This window comes from Rhincodon typus, chromosome 42 (genome assembly GCF_021869965.1).
Source record: "Rhincodon typus isolate 14 chromosome 42, sRhiTyp1.1, whole genome shotgun sequence".
Lineage (NCBI taxonomy): Eukaryota > Metazoa > Chordata > Chondrichthyes > Orectolobiformes > Rhincodontidae > Rhincodon > Rhincodon typus.
Genome location: NC_063373.1, coordinates 6,716,396 through 6,722,924, shown reverse-complemented (window position 1 = coordinate 6,722,924; position 6,529 = coordinate 6,716,396). Strand labels below are relative to the sequence as shown.

The window sequence follows — 6,529 nt, the reverse complement described above, 5'->3', positions numbered from 1 at the left end:
TTCTCTTTCTCTCCTCCCCACCAAATCCCCCTCCAACTTGCAGCAGGTGAACTTGCTGGCGTTTCAGCGGGCAGGCTGTCCCGGCGAATCCCTTCCTGCGGACGAGAGGCCTCTCTCCCCAGTGTGGACCCGCCGGTGGGTCAGCAGGGTGGAGGACTGGGCGAAGCCCTTCCCGCACACCGAGCAGGAGAACGGCCTCTCCCCGGTGTGGACGCGCTGGTGGCTCAGCAGGTGGGACGACTGGGTGAACCCTTTGCCGCACACCGAGCAGGTGAATGGCCACTCCCCGGTGTGAACCGCCTGGTGATGCCTCAGGGCAGATGAATCGCCGAAACCCTTCCCGCAATCAGAGCAGGAGAACGGCCTCTCCCCGGTGTGAACCCGCCGGTGGGTCAGCAGGTTGGACGACCGAGTGAAGCCCTTCCCGCACTCGGAGCAGATGAACGGCCTCTCCCCGGTGTGGACCCGCTGGTGTCTCAGCAGGGTGGAAGACTGAGTGAAGCCCTTCCCGCACTCGGAGCAGGAGAACGGCCTCTCCCCGGTGTGGACCCGCCGGTGGGACAGCAGGTTACACAAAAGAGTGAATCCCATCCCGCATTCCGAGCAGGCGAACGGCCTCTCGCCGGTGTGAACCCGCCGGTGCGACTTGAGGTTCGACGACTTGGTGAACGCCTTCCCGCACTCGGAGCAGATGTACGGCCTCTCCCCGGTGTGGACCCGCTGGTGGGACTTCAGGTGGGACGATTTCGTGAAGCCCTTGTCGCACAGAAAGCAGGTGAATGGCCTCTCTCCTGTGTGACTGCGTCGGTGAATCTCCAGTTCTGATGGCCACTGAAATCCCTTCCCACAGTCCCCACACTTCCACGGCTTCTCCAGGGTGCACATGTGCTCGTGTCTCCCAGTCGGTGCGATCAATTGAAGCCCCCTTCACGCAAAGAATATGTGCACAGCCTCTCTCCACTCTCCTTTCAGCCTGGTGAACGCTCCTTCTAGTCAACACGCTAAAACACTTGGTGCTTTTCCAGTTATATAGAAGTGCAGAACCTTTCCAAGCAGAGAGCAGAGACACACATTTCTCCTTCTAGATTCCAAAGGGTCCTGGTGAACCCAGTGAGTCTGCCAGATCGCAGGGTGTAGTTTGGTTGGAGATTTCTGTCCCCAGATCGTCTCTTCCCAACATCCTGTCAAAGGAGTTTACAAAAGTTAGGACTGGGTTTAACTGCGTTGATGAATCTTCAGGCCAAATGGGGAACTGTTATTTATTGTAATTTTAACAATACTAAACATATCGATGCTGTTATGATCTGTACAGGGACCAATGAATTTAAAAGAAACAAACTCCCAGATAAATCCACCAAACCAGCAGAAGGATAAGGTTTAATCTTTCTTTAAATGACTTGGGTAACCCATGCCACCATATTACATATTCTCTGATATATGAGTTGTCCCATTTCAAGCTTGAAGTAATGAGTACGTTCATTCCATACACTGCATGGATAGGAGAAGGGCCAGCTCAGACTGGTCCTGTTGCATGTTATATGATTGTCAGGGGCAATTGTGAAATGCGCTGTACAGAGCCTAACTGCTAGTTCCCAGTTATCATTTATATCAATAGACACAACAATAGATAATATCAACATAAATGAACCCCAAATTCACAACAGAAGACTCTGGTTTCTATGGAACTTCTTTCATAGAATCACAGAATCCCTACAGTGTGGAAGCAGGCCATTCAGCCCATCCAGTCCACACCAACCCACCAAAAACCATCCCACCCAGACCCACCACCCTACTCCTGCATTCCCACGGCTAATCCACTTAGCCCGCACATCCCTGGACACCATGGGACCATTTCCCATGGCCAATTCATCTAACTTGCATGTCTTTGGACTGCGGGAGGAAACCAGAGGAATCCCATGCAGACACGGGGAGAGAATGTGCAAACTCCACACAGACAGTCATGCGAGGCTGGAATCAAACCCCCTGGTGGTGTGAGGCAGCAGTGCTAATCACTGAGATACCCTCTGTCATTGTTTGAAATCATTTGATGCAGATAGAACAAACATTTCTCCTTCTAGATTCAAAGGCTGATAATATTAAGCTTCTGCTGAATTGAATGACTCTACCAGCTATTAAGCTGGTGTTTCTTCTGGTCTCCAAATCCTGCCCCTTTTAATATCCTGTAAAAGGAATTTACAACAGTCATCACCGTCAGTGCAAGATAGAAATTCAGAACAGACAATTCCAGTTTCTGTGGGAGACTCTTTCCTTTATAATTCCCCAAAAACTGTAAATCTCCATCCCAGACAGTCTCCCTTCTATTCTCACTCTGCTACACCTATCTCCCTCTACATTTTCCTAATGCTCACTGCTTCCTGTCCAGGACAGAAACCTGAAAAATCTTCCTGCAGGTAGCTAACCTAATATACACATGTCTATACTACTGGTCTAAAAAATGTGTGAATTAAATAGAATTGTGTCACACGATTTAGATAAAAGGGAGATGTGAGGAAGAACTTTCCTTAGGCAGCAAGTGGTTATCACCTGTAAATCACTGCCCGCTGGCTCCTTGAAGCAGAGGTGGTCTTATTTGCAACATGAAATTTGATGGTCAGCTAAAGGAAGCAAACTTGCAGGGGCGACAGGGATAATGGGACTGCTGGATTATTTGACAGAGATGTGGTTATGGACTCGGGTTGCTGAATGGGCTGTGCCATAACAATGGTACACCTGGAAATATATAACATAACTACAATACTATATTACAAGACAAGAAACACTCTGGAGAACAAATTTAACCTTATAACTAACACCAGGCATATCTCTGACCTATATCAATGTATTGTCCCCTTAAATTTTGGTCACCTCCTTTGATTGCAAGCATTCAGAAAGAGGCTATCCTTCAGCCAGACAAATAAATGTATAAAGCTGAGGGAGTAAAGAATGTCAATCACTTTACAACAGAGAGAGAGAGAGAGAGACGTGGACCAACTATGAACTGACATGAAGAGAAATATCTTCACATTGACATTGGTTAGCCTGTGGCATTCTCTGCCGTAGAAAGTGGTTGGTGCCAAACATTGACAATTTGAAAGAGGGCAGCATGGTGGCTCAGTGATTAGCACTACTGTCCCACAGCACCAGGGACCTGGGTTTGATTCCTCCCTTGGGCAACTGTCTGTGTGGAGTTTGCACGTTCTCCCCGTGTCTGCGTGGGTCTTCTCTAGGTGCTCCGGTTTCCTCCCACAGTCCAGGTTAGATGGATTGGCTGTGCTAAATTGGCAATAGTGTTCTGGGGTGTGTAGGTTAGGTGGGTTAAAGGGTAGGGGGTTGGGTCTAGGTGGGATGCTCTTTGGAGGGTCGGTGTGGATTCATTGGGCTGAAGGGCCTGTTTCCACACTGTAGGGATTCTATAAGTAGATGCAGTTCTTTGGGCTAAAGGGGTTGGGGAGAAAGTGGGACCATCCATGATTATATCGAGTGGCAGGGCAGGATTGAAGGACTGAATGGCCTACTCCTGCTCCTTTCTTAAACTGTTTCCCTGCTTCCAGAATCTGTCCCCTTCCCTGGCTTCACCTCGTATCCCTTCGATTCAAAAAATTGAGCCCCCAGAATAAGAAAAGAGAGTGCTGTGCTCACAGATGTTGAACAGAGGAGGAAGTTGCAGTCTGGGGGTGAAGCTCAATCTTCATTCAGAGAGAGAGGAGCAGCAATGAACAGCTTCAGGAGCTCATTATCCAACGTCCACATTCAGACGACAGGCGATCTCTGAATGGCTGGAGGACCGGTCCTCCAAGGCTCTCAATTGGTCCGCCTCCACATGACGAGCGGTCGGTGGGGGGAGCCAGCCAATAGAAATCGCGGTGCTCGGCTGTGACGTCCCCGGGTTCCAGCCTCACGGACGCGGAAGCTCCGACCCTCCCCATTGTTACGCCCCGCCGGCCCCTGCACGCCGAAACAAAGGTTTCCAGGGTAACCGGCTGCCGGCTGGGGCCAGTGCGAGAAGCCGCTCGCGCAGCTGCCCCGCCCACTAAGAAACGCCACCCCCCCCCGCCCCTCCCCTCCCCCTCTCCCCTCCCCCTCCCCCACAGCTTCTGGCGGCTGCTCCTCCAAAAAGAGGCAGAGCCCGACTCCCAGCGGCAGCCGCACTGTGCCTGCTCCGGACGGTGGGCTTGCAGTGCGCCTGCGCTGTTCTCTGACTGTGAGTGTGCAGCGAGGGGAGGACACTTTGCGGAATACCCCCAGCCTTCGTTTTCCTCCAAGTCATGCAGTTTAGAGATCAAACAAAGCATAGGGTTCAAATTTAACTCCACGCTCACTGAAACCTCCCCCTCTGTCCAAAATCTCTCAGTTAAAACACTTTATTCCCTCTCCCCCTTTTTGATCTCTGTGTCCGGGGCAGGAAGAGAGGTGAGTGTGGCACTGTCAATCTGACCCTTAAGGAGAATGGGGAAGAGGGGGTGTATTAGGCGCAGCCGAGTGAGACTGCAGGGAGAAATGTGTGAGATGGAGAGTTACAGCTTTTAGGGAATCAGTCCCTTCAGGGGAATGCTGTGGTGGGAAGATTAGAAACAGCAGTTTGGGAATTGAAGAAGAGTGTGTGGGACGGAGATTTGCAACTTTTAGGGAAAGGGAACCTTCAGGAGAGTGGGGAAATCTAGATACAGCAAAATGAGAATGGAAGGTGATGGAGATTCACAGCTCTTAGGGAATGAGAGAGGAAAGAACATTCCACAGCAACTAGAATTGTCTGTTCTGAATATCTGTCCTGTACTGACAGCGATGCCTTTTGGAATCTCCTTTTACAGGATTTGCACGCAGAAATCTCAAACCAAACATCAAATAAGGATCTGAAAGAATCAATTCTTCAAGACTGGTTATCATAGGCCTTTCAATGTTGAAGGAGAAATATTTGCCTGTCCTATTTGCTTCAAAACCTACAGCCAGACTGGAAATGTACCGAGGCGTAAAAGTGAAGTGACGTTAAAGGGCATTAACCACTTACAAAGCCTGAAGAAACGTGGAAGAGTTCTTTTGTGGATGAGGCTTCAACTGATCATCAGACCCAGAAAGACACAAGGACGCCATGGAGAAACCATGGAAATGCGGGGACTGTGGGAAGGGATTCAAAGTCCCATCTGAACTGGAGATTCATCGACGCAGTCACACTGGTGAGAGGCCGTTCGTCTGCTCCGAGTGTGGAAAAGGATTCACCGAATCATGCAACTTGCTGAGACACCAGCAAGTTCACACCGGGGAGAGGCCGTTCATCTGCTCAGAGTGCGGGAAAGGATTCACTCAGTCGTCCCACCTACTGACCCACCAGCGCGTTCACACTCGGGAGAGGCCATTCATCTGCTCTGAGTGTGGGAAGGGATTTACTCAGTTGTCCAGCCTGCTCAGACACCAGATGGCTCACACCGGAGAGAGGCCTTTCAGTTGCTCCGTGTGTGGGAAGGGATTTACCCGGTCAACCAATCTGCTTTCTCATCGGCGGGTTCACACTGGGGAGAGGCCGTTCACCTGCTGTTTGTGTGGGAAAGGATTCACCGAATCCTCCAATCTCCGGAAGCACCGGCGCATTCACACCGGGGAGAGGCCGTACACCTGCTCTGTGTGTGGGAAGGGATTTACTGAGTCGTCGACCCTGCTGAGACACCAGGGCAGTCACACTGAGTAGAGACCTTTTGGATGCGATGGCTGTGGATAATAATTGTCTTGACTTAAATTATTTATATACATTAGAGAGCATAGAACATAGAACATTACAGCGCAGTACAAGTCCTTCGGCCCTCGATGTTGCGCTGACCTGTGAAACCAATCTGAAGCCCATCTAACCCACACTATTCCATTATCATCCATATGTTTATCCAATGACCATTTAAATGCCCTTAAAGTTGGCGAGTCTACTACTGTTGCAGGCAGGGCATTCGACGCCCTTACTACTGTCTGAGTAAAGAACCCTAACTCTGACATCTGTCCTATATCTATCACCCCTCAATTTAAAGCTTTGTCCCTTCATGCTAGCCATCACCATCCGAGGAAAAAGGCTCTTGCTGTCCACCCTATCTAATCCTCTGATCATCTTGTATGTCTCTATTAAGTCATGGAATGGATGATTAAATGAGAGCATACAAAGGGACACTTACTAACATTGGAGTGGAGTCAGGAGAGATATATGCCTGTCGTGTTTTACACTGTGAATAAATCTACACCAAGTAAAGCTTGGTTCCAGTTTCTTCCTCCACCATCAGGCTGTCAGTTTTTTAACATGGTGGCAGAGAGTGCTTGTCTAAAGGGAAGTGTTGGAAACAAGAGGAAAATGAAATTTCGGCGAGAATGTTACAATCCTAGTAGCTTTTGTGACTGAGAGCAAGTAGAAATTACCAGGGATAGTAGGAACTGCAGATGCTGGAGAATCCGAGACAACAAGGTGCAGGGCTGGATGAACACAGCAGGCCAAGCAGCATCATAGGAGCAGAGAGGCTGACGTTTCGGGCCTAGACCTTTCTGATGAAGGGTCTAGGCC

The 6,529-nt window shown here is 49.8% G+C and overlaps 1 pseudogene; it reads left to right on the top strand.

Annotated features, from left to right (window-relative positions):
• The first annotated feature begins 4,961 nt into the window (after nt 1-4,961).
• LOC109918847 overlaps nt 4,962-6,529 on the top strand; it is a 56,794-nt pseudogene continuing 55,226 nt past the window's right edge.